We start from the raw sequence: 17,910 nt of genomic DNA on the forward strand, positions 1-17,910 counted from the left end.
TGCAACATAATACTCCAAGTACTACAGGATGTGGTGCCCATATGATAGTGTACCCATATACTACCGCACATGGTGTCCATACAATACTACCTCTTGTGGTGCCCATATAATAATCTATACAGTATCTGAATAGTACTGCATGTGGAGCCCATACACTCTGCACATTACCAAAATACTACCGCACATGGTGTCCATACAACACTACCAAAATACTACCTCTTTAATACCGATATAACACTCTATACACTACCAAAATACTACCGCATGTGGTGCTCATATAATAAGCCATACATTATCTGAATAGTAATGCATGTGGTGCCCATGGAATACTCCATACACTACCAAAATACTACCGCACATATAACACTACCAAAATACTACCGCTTGTGGTGCCCATATAATAGTCCATACACTACAAAACTACTACCGCACAGGATGCTCTTATAATAATCCGTACACTACTCAAATACTTTTGCACTTTGACTAATGCTCACATCACTTTAATCTGAGGCCAAGTTCTCTCGTTTTGCACCTTCTTTCCTCTGTTTTTAATTAACTTCCCTCTTACAGCTCTTGTGGTTTCATTCTGAACAATTGTGATATTTCCAGATGTTCCGCCACCTCCATCCTGCGCCCGTATAACAAAGCTCTGGGTGACAACCCGTATGCGAGCTGTTGTGGGGACAAATAATCAGTCACCTGCTTCTACCAGACTCAGATGCAGAATTATTCCTCTCCCGCTTTAATTCAGTTCCATATCACTGCCGAACCGGCGGCTATGCCAGAGTCGTGCTGTAGTGCACCTAGATGAGTAGTGATAGTGATGTGCTGCGCTCCAAAAACTGACACCAGCATACGCCGCTCATACCATCAACTCTATTACTGCATTTTATTAGTATAGTGTGCCGCCACGTTAACCGCACAGGAAGAAAGAAAAGAGAATGAAAATGTGCAGAGTGATAGATATATATATACTGTGCAGTGTATATATATAGAATAATACAGATACTGAGAATTACACCCAGTATACAGGACAGGAGCAGTGGTACTGTGCAGTGTATATATACAGAATAATACAGATACTGAGAATTACACCCAGTATACAGGACAGGAGCAGTGGTGCTGTGCAGTGTATATATACAGAATAATACAGATACTGAGAATTACACCCAGTATACAGGACAGGAGAAGTGGTACTGTGCAGTGTATATACAGAATAATACAGATACTGAGAATTACACCCAGTATACAGGACAGGAGAAGTGGTACTGTGCAGAGTATATACAGAATAATACAGATACTGAGAATTATACCCAGTATACAGGACAGGAGCAGTGGTACTGTGCAGTGTATATATAGAATAATACAGATACTGAGAATTACACCCAGTATACAGGACAGGAGAAGTGGTACTGTGCAGTGTATATATACAGAATAATACAGATACTGAGAATTACACCCAGTATACAGGACAGGAGAAGTGGTACTGTGCAGTGTATATACAGAATAATACAGATACTGAGAATTACACCCAGTATACAGGACAGGAGAAGTTGTACTGTGTAGTGTATATATACAGAATAATACAGATACTGAGAATTACACCCAGTATACAGGACAGGAGAAGTGGTACTGTGCAGTGTATATATACAGAATAATACAGATACTGAGAATTACACCCAGTATACAGGACAGGAGAAGTGGTACTGTGCAGTGTATATATACAGAATAATACAGATACTGAGAATTACACTCAGTATACAGGACAGGAGAACTGGTACTGTGCAGTGTGTGTATATACAGAATAATACAGATACTGAGAATTACACCCAGTATACAGGACAGGAGAAGTGGTACTGTGCAGTGTATATATACAGAATAATACAGCTACTGAGAATTACACCCAGTATACAGGACAGGAGAAGTGGTACTGTGCAGTGTATATATACAGAGTAATACAGATACTGAGAATTACACCCAGTATACAGGACAGGAGAAGTGGTACTGTGCAGTGTATATATACAGAATAATACAGATACTGAGAATTACACCCAGTATACAGGACAGGAGAAGTGGTACTGTGCAGTTTATATATACAGAATAATACAGGTACTGAGAATTACACCCAGTATACAGGGCAGGAGCAGTGGTACTGTGCAGTGTATATATACAGAATAATACAGGTACTGAGAATTACACCCAGTATACAGGGCAGGAGCAGTGGTACTGTGCAGTGTATATATACAGAATAATACAGATACTGAGAATTACACTCAGTATACAGGACAGGAGAACTGGTACTGTGCAGTGTGTGTATATACAGAATAATACAGATACTGAGAATTACACCCAGTATACAGGACAGGAGAAGTGTTACTGTGCAGTGTATATATACAGAATAATACAGATACTGAGAATTACACCCAGTATACAGGACAGGAGAAGTGGTACTGTGCAGTGTATATATGCAGGATAATACAGATACTGAGAATTACACCCAGTATACAGGACAGGAGAAGTGGTGCTGTGCAGTGTATATATACAGAATAATCCAGATACTGAGGATTACACCCAGTATACAGGACAGGAGAAGTGGTACTGTGTAGTGTATATATACAGAATAATACAGGTACTGAGAATTACACCCAGTATACAGGACAGGAGAAGTGGTACTGTGCAGTGTATATATACAGAATAATATAGATACTGAGAATTACACCCAGTATACAGGACAGGAGAAGTAGTACTGTGTAGTGTATATATACAGAATAATACAGGTACTGAGAATTACACCCAGTATACAGGACAGGAGAAGTGGTACTGTGCAGTGTATATATACAGAATAATATAGATACTGAGAATTACACCCAGTATACAGGACAGGAGAAGTGGTACTGTGCAGTGTATATACAGAATAACACAGATACTGAGAATTACACCCAATATACAGGACAGGAGAAGTGGTACTGTGCAGAGTATATATACAGAATAATACAGATACTGAGAATTACATCCAGTATACAGGACAGGAGAAGTGGTACTGTGCAGTGTATATATACAGAATAATACAGGTACTGAGAATTACACCCAGTATACAGGACAGAAGTGGTACTGTGCAGTGTATATATACAGAATAATACAGATACTGAGAATTACACCCAGTATACAGGACAGGAGAAGTGGTACTGTGCAGTGTATATATACAGAATAATACAGATACTGAGAATTACACCCAGTATACAGGACAGAAGTGGTACTGTGCAGTGTATATATACAGAATAATACAGATACTGAGAATTACACCCAGTATACAGGACAGGAGAAGTGGTACTGTGCAGTGTATATATACAGAATAATACAGATACTGAGAATTACACCCAGTATACAGGACAGGAGAAGTGGTACTGTGCAGTGTATATATACAGAATAATACAGATACTGAGAATTACACCCAGTATACAGGACAGGAGAAGTGGTACTGTGCAGTTTATATATACAGAATAATACAGGTACTGAGAATTACACCCAGTATACAGGGCAGGAGCAGTGGTACTGTGCAGTGTATATATACAGAATAATACAGGTACTGAGAATTACACCCAGTATACAGGGCAGGAGCAGTGGTACTGTGCAGTTTATATATACAGAATAATACAGGTACTGAGAATTACACCCAGTATACAGGACAGGAGAACTGGTACTGTGCAGTGTGTGTATATACAGAATAATACAGATACTGAGAATTACACCCAGTATACAGGACAGGAGAAGTGTTACTGTGCAGTGTATATATACAGAATAATACAGATACTGAGAATTACACCCAGTATACAGGACAGGAGAAGTGGTACTGTGCAGTGTATATATGCAGGATAATACAGATACTGAGAATTACACCCAGTATACAGGACAGGAGAAGTGGTGCTGTGCAGTGTATATATACAGAATAATCCAGATACTGAGGATTACACCCAGTATACAGGACAGGAGAAGTGGTACTGTGTAGTGTATATATACAGAATAATACAGGTACTGAGAATTACACCCAGTATACAGGACAGGAGAAGTGGTACTGTGCAGTGTATATATACAGAATAATATAGATACTGAGAATTACACCCAGTATACAGGACAGGAGAAGTAGTACTGTGTAGTGTATATATACAGAATAATACAGGTACTGAGAATTACACCCAGTATACAGGACAGGAGAAGTGGTACTGTGCAGTGTATATATACAGAATAATATAGATACTGAGAATTACACCCAGTATACAGGACAGGAGAAGTGGTACTGTGCAGTGTATATACAGAATAACACAGATACTGAGAATTACACCCAATATACAGGACAGGAGAAGTGGTACTGTGCAGAGTATATATACAGAATAATACAGATACTGAGAATTACATCCAGTATACAGGACAGGAGAAGTGGTACTGTGCAGTGTATATATACAGAATAATACAGATACTGAGAATTACACCCAGTATACAGGACAGGAGAAGTGGTACTGTGCAGTGTATATACAGAATAATACAGATACTGAGGATTACACCCAGTATACAGGACAGGAGAAGTGGTACTGTGCAGTGTATATATACAGAATAATACAAGTACTGAGAATTACACCCAGTATACAGGACAGGAGAAGTGTTACTGTGCAGTGTATGTATACAAAATAATACAGATACTGAGGATTACACCCAGTATACAGGACAGAAGAAGTGGTACTGTGCAGTGTATATATACAGAATAATACAGATACTGAGAATTACACCCAGTATACAGGACAGGGGAAGTGGTACTGTGCAGTGTATATATACAGAATAATATAGATACTGAGAATTACACCCAGTATACAGGACAGGAGAAGTGGTACTGTGCAGTGTATATATACAGAATAATACAGATACTGAGGATTACACCCAGTATACAGGACAGAAGAAGTGGTACTGTGCAGTGTATATACAGAATAATACAGATACTGAGAATTACACCCAGTATACAGGACAGGAGAAGTGGTACTGTGCAGTGTATATACAGAATAATACAGATACTGAGAATTACACCCAGTATACAGGACTGGAGAAGTGGTACTGTGCAGTGTATATATACAGAATAATATAGATACTGAGAATTACACCCAGTATACAGGACAGGAGAAGTGGTACTGTGCAGTGTATATATACAGAGTAATACAGATACTGAGAATTACACCCAGTATACAGGACAGGAGAAGTGGTACTGTGCAGTGTATATATACAGAATAATACAGATACTGAGAATTACACCCAGTATACAGGACAGGAGAAGTGGTACTGTGCAGTGTATATATACAGAATAATACAGATACTGAGGATTACACCCAGTATACAGGACAGGAGATGTGGTACTGTGCAGTGTATATATACAGAATAATACAGATACTGAGAATTACACCCAGTACACAGGACAGGAGAAGTGGTACTGTGCAGTGTATATATACAGAGTAATACAGATACTGAGAATTACACCCAGTATACAGGACAGGAGAAGTGGTACTGTGCAGTGTATATATACAGAATAATACAGATACTGAGAATTACACCCAGTATACAGGACAGGAGAAGTGGTACTGTGCAGTGTATATATACAGAATAATACAGATACTGAGAATTACACCCAGTACACAGGACAGGAGAAGTGGTACTGTGCAGTGTATATATACAGAATAATACAGATACTGAGAATTACACCCAGTATACAGGACAGGAGAAGTGGTACTGTGCAGTGTATATATACAGAATAATACAGATACTGAGAATTACACCCAGTACACAGGACAGGAGAAGTGGTACTGTGCAGTGTATATATACAGAATAATACAGATACTGAGGATTACACCCAGTATACAGGACAGGAGATGTGGTACTGTGCAGTGTATATATACAGAATAATACAGATACTGAGGATTACACCCAGTATACAGGACAGGAGAAGTGGTACTGTGCAGTGTATATATACAGAATAATACAGATACTGAGAATCACACCCAGTATACAGGACAGGAGAAGTGGTACTGTGCAGTGTATATATACAGAATAATACAGATACTGAGAATTACACCCAGTACACAGGACAGGAGAAGTGGTACTGTGCAGTGTATATATACAGAATAATACAGATACTGAGAATTACACCCAGTATACAGGACAGGAGATGTGGTACTGTGCAGTGTATATATACAGAATAATACAGATACTGAGGATTACACCCAGTATACAGGACAGGAGAAGTGGTACTGTGCAGTGTATATATAGAGAATAATACAGATACTGAGGATTACACCCAGTATACAGGACAGGAGAAGTGGTACTGTGTAGTGTATATATACAGAATAATACAGATACCGAGGATTACACCCAGTATACAGGACAGGAGAAGTGGTACTGTGCAGTGTATATATACAGAATAATACAGATGCTGAGGATTACACCCAGTATACAGGACAGGAGAAGTGGTACTGTGCAGTGTATATATACAGAATAATACAGATACTGAGAATTACACCCAGTATACAGGACAGGAGAAGTGGTACTGTGCAGTGTATATATACAGAATAATACAGATACTGAGGATTACACCCAGTATACAGGACAGGAGAAGTGGTACTGTGCAGTGTATATATACAGAATAATACAGATACTGAGGATTACACCCAGTATACAGGACAGGAGGAGTGGTACTGTGCAGTGTATATATACAGAATAATACTGATACTGAGTATTACACCCAGTATACAGGACAGGAGAAGTGGTACTGTGCAGTGTATATATACAGAATAATGCAGGTACTGAGAATTACACCCAGTATACAGGACAGGAGAAATGGTACTGTGCAGTGTATATATACAGAATAATACAGATACTGAGAATTACACCCAGTATACAGGACAGGAGAAGTGGTACTGTGCAGTGTATATATACAGGATAATACATATACTGAGAATTACACCCAGTATACAGGACAGGAGAAGTGGTACTGTGCAGTGTATATATACAGAATAATACAGATACTGAGAATTACACCCATTATACAGGACAGGAGAAGTGGTACTGTGCAGTGTATATATACAGAATAATACAGATACCGAGAATTACACCCAGTATACAGGACAGGAGAAGTGGTACTGTGCAGTGTATATATACAGAATAATACAGATACTGAGAATTACACACAGTATACAGGACAGGAGAAGTGGTACTGTGCAGTGTATATATATATACAGAATAACAGATACTGAGAATTACACCCAGTATACAGGACAGGAGAAGTGGTACTGTGCAGTGTATATATATACAGAATAACAGATACTGAGAATTACACCCAGTATACAGGACAGGAGAAGTGGTACTGTGCAGTGTATATATACAGAATAATACAGATACTGAGGATTACACCCAGTATACAGGACAGGAGAAGTGGTACTGTGCAGTGTATATACAGAATAATACAGATACTGAGAATTACACCCAGTATACAGGACAAGAGAAGTGGTACTGTGCAGTGTATACACACAGGACAGGAGAAGTGGTACTGTGCAGTGTATATATACTGATACTGAGGAATACACCCAGTATACAGGACAGGAGAAGTGGTAAGGTGCAGTGTATATATACAGATACTGAGAATTACACCCAGTATACAGGACAGGAGAAGTGGTACTGTGCAGTGTATATATACAGAATAATACAGATACTGAGAATTACATTCAGTATACAGGACAGGAGAAGTGGCATTGTGCAGTGTATATACAGAATAATACAGATACTGAGAATTACACCCAGTATACAGGACAAGAGAAGTGGTACTGTGCAGTGTATACACACAGGACAGGAGAAGTGGTACTGTGCAGTGTATATATACTGATACTGAGGAATACACCCAGTATACAGGACAGGAGAAGTGGTAAGGTGCAGTGTATATATACAGATACTGAGAATTACACCCAGTATACAGGACAGGAGAAGTGGTACTGTGCAGTGTATATATACAGAATAATACAGATACTGAGAATTACATTCAGTATACAGGACAGGAGAAGTGGCATTGTGCAGTGTATATACAGAATAATACAGATACTGAGAATTACACCCATTATACAGGACAGGAGAAGTGGTACTGTGCAGTGTATATATACAGAATAATACAGATACCGAGAATTACACCCAGTATACAGGACAGGAGAAGTGGTACTGTGCAGTGTATATATACAGAATAATACAGATACTGAGAATTACACCCAGTACACAGGACAGGAGAAGTGGTACTGTGCAGTGTATATATACAGAATAATACAGATACTGAGGATTACACCCAGTATACAGGACAGGAGATGTGGTACTGTGCAGTGTATATATACAGAATAATACAGATACTGAGGATTACACCCAGTATACAGGACAGGAGAAGTGGTACTGTGCAGTGTATATATACAGAATAATACAGATACTGAGAATCACACCCAGTATACAGGACAGGAGAAGTGGTACTGTGCAGTGTATATATACAGAATAATACAGATACTGAGAATTACACCCAGTACACAGGACAGGAGAAGTGGTACTGTGCAGTGTATATATACAGAATAATACAGATACTGAGAATTACACCCAGTATACAGGACAGGAGATGTGGTACTGTGCAGTGTATATATACAGAATAATACAGATACTGAGGATTACTCCCAGTATACAGGACAGGAGAAGTGGTACTGTGCAGTGTATATATAGAGAATAATACAGATACTGAGGATTACACCCAGTATACAGGACAGGAGAAGTGGTACTGTGTAGTGTATATATACAGAATAATACAGATACCGAGGATTACACCCAGTATACAGGACAGGAGAAGTGGTACTGTGCAGTGTATATATACAGAATAATACAGATGCTGAGGATTACACCCAGTATACAGGACAGGAGAAGTGGTACTGTGCAGTGTATATATACAGAATAATACAGATACTGAGAATTACACCCAGTATACAGGACAGGAGAAGTGGTACTGTGCAGTGTATATATACAGAATAATACAGATACTGAGGATTACACCCAGTATACAGGACAGGAGAAGTGGTACTGTGCAGTGTATATATACAGAATAATACAGATACTGAGGATTACACCCAGTATACAGGACAGGAGGAGTGGTACTGTGCAGTGTATATATACAGAATAATACTGATACTGAGTATTACACCCAGTATACAGGACAGGAGAAGTGGTACTGTGCAGTGTATATATACAGAATAATGCAGGTACTGAGAATTACACCCAGTATACAGGACAGGAGAAATGGTACTGTGCAGTGTATATATACAGAATAATACAGATACTGAGAATTACACCCAGTATACAGGACAGGAGAAGTGGTACTGTGCAGTGTATATATACAGGATAATACATATACTGAGAATTACACCCAGTATACAGGACAGGAGAAGTGGTACTGTGCAGTGTATATATACAGAATAATACAGATACTGAGAATTACACCCATTATACAGGACAGGAGAAGTGGTACTGTGCAGTGTATATATACAGAATAATACAGATACCGAGAATTACACCCAGTATACAGGACAGGAGAAGTGGTACTGTGCAGTGTATATATACAGAATAATACAGATACTGAGAATTACACACAGTATACAGGACAGGAGAAGTGGTACTGTGCAGTGTATATATATATACAGAATAACAGATACTGAGAATTACACCCAGTATACAGGACAGGAGAAGTGGTACTGTGCAGTGTATATATATACAGAATAACAGATACTGAGAATTACACCCAGTATACAGGACAGGAGAAGTGGTACTGTGCAGTGTATATATACAGAATAATACAGATACTGAGGATTACACCCAGTATACAGGACAGGAGAAGTGGTACTGTGCAGTGTATATACAGAATAATACAGATACTGAGAATTACACCCAGTATACAGGACAAGAGAAGTGGTACTGTGCAGTGTATACACACAGGACAGGAGAAGTGGTACTGTGCAGTGTATATATACTGATACTGAGGAATACACCCAGTATACAGGACAGGAGAAGTGGTAAGGTGCAGTGTATATATACAGATACTGAGAATTACACCCAGTATACAGGACAGGAGAAGTGGTACTGTGCAGTGTATATATACAGAATAATACAGATACTGAGAATTACATTCAGTATACAGGACAGGAGAAGTGGCATTGTGCAGTGTATATACAGAATAATACAGATACTGAGAATTACACCCAGTATACAGGACAAGAGAAGTGGTACTGTGCAGTGTATACACACAGGACAGGAGAAGTGGTACTGTGCAGTGTATATATACTGATACTGAGGAATACACCCAGTATACAGGACAGGAGAAGTGGTAAGGTGCAGTGTATATATACAGATACTGAGAATTACACCCAGTATACAGGACAGGAGAAGTGGTACTGTGCAGTGTATATATACAGAATAATACAGATACTGAGAATTACATTCAGTATACAGGACAGGAGAAGTGGCATTGTGCAGTGTATATACAGAATAATACAGATACTGAGAATTACACCCATTATACAGGACAGGAGAAGTGGTACTGTGCAGTGTATATATACAGAATAATACAGATACCGAGAATTACACCCAGTATACAGGACAGGAGAAGTGGTACTGTACAGTGTATATATACAGAATAATACAGATACTGAGAATTACACACAGTATACAGGACAGGAGAAGTGGTACTGTGCAGTGTATATATATATACAGAATAACAGATACTGAGAATTACACCCAGTATACAGGACAGGAGAAGTGGTACTGTGCAGTGTATATATATACAGAATAACAGATACTGAGAATTACACCCAGTATACAGGACAGGAGAAGTGGTACTGTGCAGTGTATATATACAGAATAATACAGATACTGAGGATTACACCCAGTATACAGGACAGGAGAAGTGGTACTGTGCAGTGTATATACAGAATAATACAGATACTGAGAATTACACCCAGTATACAGGACAAGAGAAGTGGTACTGTGCAGTGTATACACACAGGACAGGAGAAGTGGTACTGTGCAGTGTATATATACTGATACTGAGGAATACACCCAGTATACAGGACAGGAGAAGTGGTAAGGTGCAGTGTATATATACAGATACTGAGAATTACACCCAGTATACAGGACAGGAGAAGTGGTACTGTGCAGTGTATATATACAGAATAATACAGATACTGAGAATTACATTCAGTATACAGGACAGGAGAAGTGGCATTGTGCAGTGTATATACAGAATAATACAGATACTGAGAATTACACCCAGTACACAGGACAGGAGAAGTGGTACTGTGCAGTGTATATATACAGAGTAATACAGATACTGAGAATTACACCCAGTATACAGGACAGGAGAAGTGGTACTGTGCAGTGTATATATACAGAATAATACAGATACTGAGAATTACACCCAGTATACAGGACAGGAGAAGTGGTACTGTGCAGTGTATATATACAGAATAATACAGATACTGAGAATTACACCCAGTACACAGGACAGGAGAAGTGGTACTGTGCAGTGTATATATACAGAATAATACAGATACTGAGGATTACACCCAGTATACAGGACAGGAGATGTGGTACTGTGCAGTGTATATATACAGAATAATACAGATACTGAGGATTACACCCAGTATACAGGACAGGAGAAGTGGTACTGTGCAGTGTATATATAGAGAATAATACAGATACTGAGGATTACACCCAGTATACAGGACAGGAGAAGTGGTACTGTGCAGTGTATATATACAGAATAATACAGATACTGAGAATCACACCCAGTATACAGGACAGGAGAAGTGGTACTGTGCAGTGTATATATACAGAATAATACAGATACTGAGAATTACACCCAGTACACAGGACAGGAGAAGTGGTACTGTGCAGTGTATATATACAGAATAATACAGATACTGAGGATTACACCCAGTATACAGGACAGGAGAAGTGGTACTGTGAAGTGTAAGATATGTGTGGACATTTACCAGGACAAGCAGTTGGCAGCTTGGTGAAATTGGCTCCTGGGGTTTCACTTCTCAGTCCCTTTTCACTTCACTTAGAACACAACATCAATATTTGCCTTTCAAATAATGCAAACGTCCCAGGTGTTGTGTGGAGGAGGAGGTACTGCAGGCTGCGTGATAAGTATTTTTGCTGATCCATAGAGCTGCACCTGTCAGTCTTCACAGACCTATGAAGAGCCAAATGGCCAGACAAGAGATGGATAATTTGATGAATGTGTACAATGACATATAACAGAATAGTTAGTACAGCTCTGGAGTATAATACAGGATGTAACTCAGGATCAGTAATGTAATGTATGTACACAGTGACTGCACCAGCAGAATAGTGAGTGCAGCTCTGGAGTATAATACAGAATGTAACTCAGGATCAGTAATGTAATGTACGTACACAGTGACTGCACCAGCAGAATAGTGAGTGCGGCTCTGGAGTATAATACAGGATGTAACTCAGGATCAGTAATGTAATGTATGTACACAGTGACTGCACCAGCAGAATAGTGAGTGCAGCTCTGGAGTATAATACAGAATGTAACTCAGGATCAGTAATGTAATGTACGTACACAGTGACTGCACCAGCAGAATAGTGAGTGCAGCTCTGGAGTATAATACAGGATGTAACTCAGGAACAGTAATGTAATGTATGTACACAGTGACTGCACCAGCAGAATAGTGAGTGCAGCTCTGGAGTATAATACAGGATGTAACTCAGGATCAGTAATGTAATGTATGTACACAGTGACTGCACCAGCAGAATAGTGAGTGCAGCTCTGGAGTATAATACAGGAGGTAACTCAGGATCAGTAATGTAATGTATGTACACAGTGACTGCACCAGCAGAATAGTGAGTGCAGCTCTGGAGTATAATACAGGAGGTAACTCAGGATCAGTAATTTAATGTAAGTACACAGTGACTGCACCAGCAGAATAGTGAGTGCAGCTCTGGAGTATAATACAGGATGTAACTCAGGATCAGTAATTTAATGTAAGTACACAGTGATTGCACCAGCAGAATAGTGAGTGCAGCTCTGGAGTATAATACAGGATGTAACTCAGGATCAGTAATGTAATGTATGTACACAGTGACTGCTCCAGCAGAATAGTTAGTACAGCTCTGGAGTATAATACAGGAGGTAACTCAGGATCAGTAATGTAATGTTTGTACATAGTGACTGCACCAGCAGAATAGTGAGTGCAGCTCTGGAGTATAATACAGGATGTAACTCAGGATCAGTAATGTAATGTACGTACACAGTGACTGCACCAGCAGAATAGTGAGAGCAGCTCTGGAGTATAATACAGAATGTAACTCAGGATCAGTAATGTAATGTATGTACACAGTGACTGCACCAGCAGAATAGTGAGTGCAGCTCTGGAGTATAATACAGGATGTAACTCAGGATCAGTAATGTAATGTATGTACACAGTGACTGCACCAGCAGAATAGTGAGTGCAGCTCTGGAGTATAATACAGGAGGTAACTCAGGATCAGTAATGTAATGTATGTACACAGTGACTGCACCAGCAGAATAGTGAGTGCAGCTCTGGAGTATAATACAGGAGGTAACTCAGGATCAGTAATTTAATGTAAGTACACAGTGACTGCACCAGCAGAATAGTGAGCGCAGCTCTGGAGTATAATACAGGAGGTAACTCAGGATCAGTAATGTAATGTTTGTACATAGTGACTGCACCAGCAGAATAGTGAGTGCAGCTCTGGAGTATAATACAGGATGTAACTCAGGATCAGTAATGTAATGTACGTACACAGTGACTGCACCAGCAGAATAGTGAGAGCAGCTCTGGAGTATAATACAGAATGTAACTCAGGATCAGTAATGTAATGTACGTACACAGTGACTGCACCAGCAGAATAGTGAGTGCAGCTCTGGAGTATAATACAGGATGTAACTCAGGAACAGTAATGTAATGTATGTACACAGTGACTGCACCAGCAGAATAGTGAGAGCAGCTCTGGAGTATAATACAGAATGTAACTCAGGATCAGTAATGTAATGTATGTACACAGTGACTGCACCAGCAGAATAGTGAGTGCAGCTCTGGAGTATAATACAGGATGTAACTCAGGAACAGTAATGTAATGTATGTACACAGTGACTGCACCAGCAGAATAGTGAGTGCAGCTCTGGAGTATAATACAGGAGGTAACTCAGGATCAGTAATGTAATGTTTGTACATAGTGACTGCACCAGCAGAATAGTGAGTGCAGCTCTGGAGTATAATACAGGATGTAATTCAGGATCAGTAATGTAATGTACGTACACAGTGACTGCACCAGCAGAATAGTGAGTGCAGCTCTGGAGTATAATACAGGATGTAACTCAGGAACAGTAATGTAATGTATGTACACAGTGACTGCACCAGCAGAATAGTGAGAGCAGCTCTGGAGTATAATACAGAATGTAACTCAGGATCAGTAATGTAATGTACGTACACAGTGACTGCACCAGCAGAATAGTGAGTGCAGCTCTGGAGTATAATACAGGATGTAACTCAGGAACAGTAATGTAATGTATGTACACAGTGACTGCACCAGCAGAATAGTGAGTGCAGCTCTGGAGTATAATACAGGAGGTAACTCAGGATCAGTAATGTAATGTTTGTACATAGTGACTGCACCAGCAGAATAGTGAGTGCAGCTCTGGAGTATAATACAGGATGTAACTCCGGATCAGTAATGTAATGTACGTACACAGTGACTGCACCAGCAGAATAGTGAGAGCAGCTCTGGAGTATAATACAGAATGTAACTCAGGATCAGTAATGTAATGTATGTACACAGTGACTGCACCAGCAGAATAGTGAGTGCAGCTCTGGGGTATAATACAGGATGTAACTCAGGATCAGTAATGTAATGTATGTACACAGTGACTGCACCAGCAGAATAGTGAGTGCAGCTCTGGGGTATAATACAGGAGGTAACTCAGGATCAGTAATTTAATGTAAGTACACAGTGACTGCACCAGCAGAATAGTGAGTGCAGCTCTGGAGTATAATACAGGATGTAACTCAGGATCAGTAATTTAATGTAAGTACACAGTGACTGCTCCAGCAGAATAGTTAGTACAGCTCTGGAGTATAATACAGGAGGTAACTCAGGATCAGTAATGTAATGTTTGTACATAGTGACTGCACCAGCAGAATAGTGAGTGCAGCTCTGGAGTATAATACAGGATGTAACTCAGGATCAGTAATGTAATGTACGTACACAGTGACTGCACCAGCAGAATAGTGAGAGCAGCTCTGGAGTATAATACAGAATGTAACTCAGGATCAGTAATGTAATGTATGTACACAGTGACTGCACCAGCAGAATAGTGAGTGCAGCTCTGGAGTATAATACAGGATGTAACTCAGGATCAGTAATGTAATGTATGTACACAGTGACTGCACCAGCAGAATAGTGAGTGCAGCTCTGGAGTATAATACAGGAGGTAACTCAGGATCAGTAATGTAATGTATGTACACAGTGACTGCACCAGCAGAATAGTGAGTGCAGCTCTGGAGTATAATACAGGAGGTAACTCAGGATCAGTAATTTAATGTAAGTACACAGTGACTGCACCAGCAGAATAGTGAGTGCAGCTCTGGAGTATAATACAGGATGTAACTCAGGATCAGTAATTTAATGTAAGTACACAGTGACTGCTCCAGCAGAATAGTTAGTACAGCTCTGGAGTATAATACAGGAGGTAACTCAGGATCAGTAATGTAATGTTTGTACATAGTGACTGCACCAGCAGAATAGTGAGTGCAGCTCTGGAGTATAATACAGGATGTAACTCAGGATCAGTAATGTAATGTACGTACACAGTGACTGCACCAGCAGAATAGTGAGAGCAGCTCTGGAGTATAATACAGAATGTAACTCAGGATCAGTAATGTAATGTACGTACACAGTGACTGCACCAGCAGAATAGTGAGTGCAGCTCTGGAGTATAATACAGGATGTAACTCAGGAACAGTAATGTAATGTATGTACACAGTGACTGCACCAGCAGAATAGTGAGTGCAGCTCTGGAGTATAATACAGGATGTAACTCAGGAACAGTAATGTAATGTATGTACACAGTGACTGCACCAGCAGAATAGTGAGTGCAGCTCTGGAGTATAATACAGGAGGTAACTCAGGATCAGTAATGTAATGTTTGTACATAGTGACTGCACCAGCAGAATAGTGAGTGCAGCCCTGGAGTATAATACAGGATGTAACTCAGGATCAGTAATGTAATGTACGTACACAGTGACTGCACCAGCAGAATAGTGAGTGCAGCTCTGGAGTATAATACAGGATGTAACTCAGGATCAGTAATGTAATGTACGTACACAGTGACTGCACCAGCAGAATAGTGAGTGCAGCTCTGGAGTATAATACAGGATGTAACTCAGGAACAGTAATGTAATGTATGTACACAGTGACTGCACCAGCAGAATAGTGAGAGCAGCTCTGGAGTATAATACAGAATGTAACTCAGGATCAGTAATGTAATGTACGTACACAGTGACTGCACCAGCAGAATAGTGAGTGCAGCTCTGGAGTATAATACAGGATGTAACTCAGGATCAGTAATGTAATGTACGTACACAGTGACTGCACCAGCAGAATAGTGAGTGCAGCTCTGGAGTATAATACAGGATGTAACTCAGGAACAGTAATGTAATGTATGTACACAGTGACTGCACCAGCAGAATAGTGAGAGCAGCTCTGGAGTATAATACAGAATGTAACTCAGGATCAGTAATGTAATGTACGTACACAGTGACTGCACCAGCAGAATAGTGAGTGCAGCTCTGGAGTATAATACAGGATGTAACTCAGGAACAGTAATGTAATGTATGTACACAGTGACTGCACCAGCAGAATAGTGAGTGCAGCTCTGGAGTATAATACAGGAGGTAACTCAGGATCAGTAATGTACTGTTTGTACATAGTGACTGCACCAGCAGAATAGTGAGTGCAGCTCTGGAGTATAATACAGGATGTAACTCAGGATCAGTAATGTAATGTACGTACACAGTGACTGCACCAGCAGAATAGTGAGAGCAGCTCTGGAGTATAATACAGAATGTAACTCAGGATCAGTAATGTAATGTACGTACACAGTGACTGCACCAGCAGAACAGTGAGTGCAGCTCTGGAGTATAATACAGGATGTAACTCAGGAACAGTAATGTAATGTATGTACACAGTGACTGCACCAGCAGAATAGTGAGTGCAGCTCTGGAGTATAATACAGGAGGTAACTCAGGATCAGTAATGTAATGTATGTACACAGTGACTGCACCAGCAGAATAGTGAGTGCAGCTCTGGAGTATAATACAGGATGTAACTCAGGATCAGTAATGTAATGTATGTACACAGCGACTGCACCAGCAGAATAGTGAGTGCAGCTCTGGAGTATAATACAGGATATAACTCAGGATCAGTAATGTAATGTATGTACACAGTGACTGCACCAGCAGAATAGTGAGTGCAGCTCTGGGGTATAATACAGGATGTAACTCAGGATCAGTAATGTAATGTATGTACACAGCGACTGCACCAGCAGAATAGTGAGTGCAGCTCTGGAGTATAATACAGGATGTAACTCAGGATCAGTAATGTAATGTATGTACACAGTGACTGCACCAGCAGAATAGTGAGTGCAGCTCTGGGGTATAATACAGGATGTAACTCAGGATCAGTAATGTAATGTATGTACACAGTGACTGCACCAGCAGAATAGTGAGTGCAGCTCTGGGGTATAATACAGAATGTAACTCA

At 39.9% G+C, this 17,910-nt stretch overlaps 1 protein-coding gene across 6 annotated transcripts in view; it reads right to left on the minus strand.

The window, feature by feature from the left end:
* SEMA4A (semaphorin 4A) overlaps positions 1-17,910 on the minus strand; it is an 83,519-nt gene that overhangs the window by 36,912 nt on the left and 28,697 nt on the right. For 2 of the 6 annotated variants that reach the window (XM_073639240.1, XM_073639239.1), the window contains exon 2: positions 12,090-12,295. The exons of the other annotated variants lie outside the window; for them this stretch is intronic. The gene's annotated coding sequence lies outside the window, so the exon portion shown is untranslated. The remainder of the gene's footprint in view (positions 1-12,089; positions 12,296-17,910) is intronic. 6 annotated transcript variants of the gene reach the window in all.

Source organism: Phyllobates terribilis, unplaced genomic scaffold (assembly GCF_046119375.1).
Source record: "Phyllobates terribilis strain yellow unplaced genomic scaffold, ASM4611937v1 Scaffold_7__3_contigs__length_470593459, whole genome shotgun sequence".
Lineage (NCBI taxonomy): Eukaryota > Metazoa > Chordata > Amphibia > Anura > Dendrobatidae > Phyllobates > Phyllobates terribilis.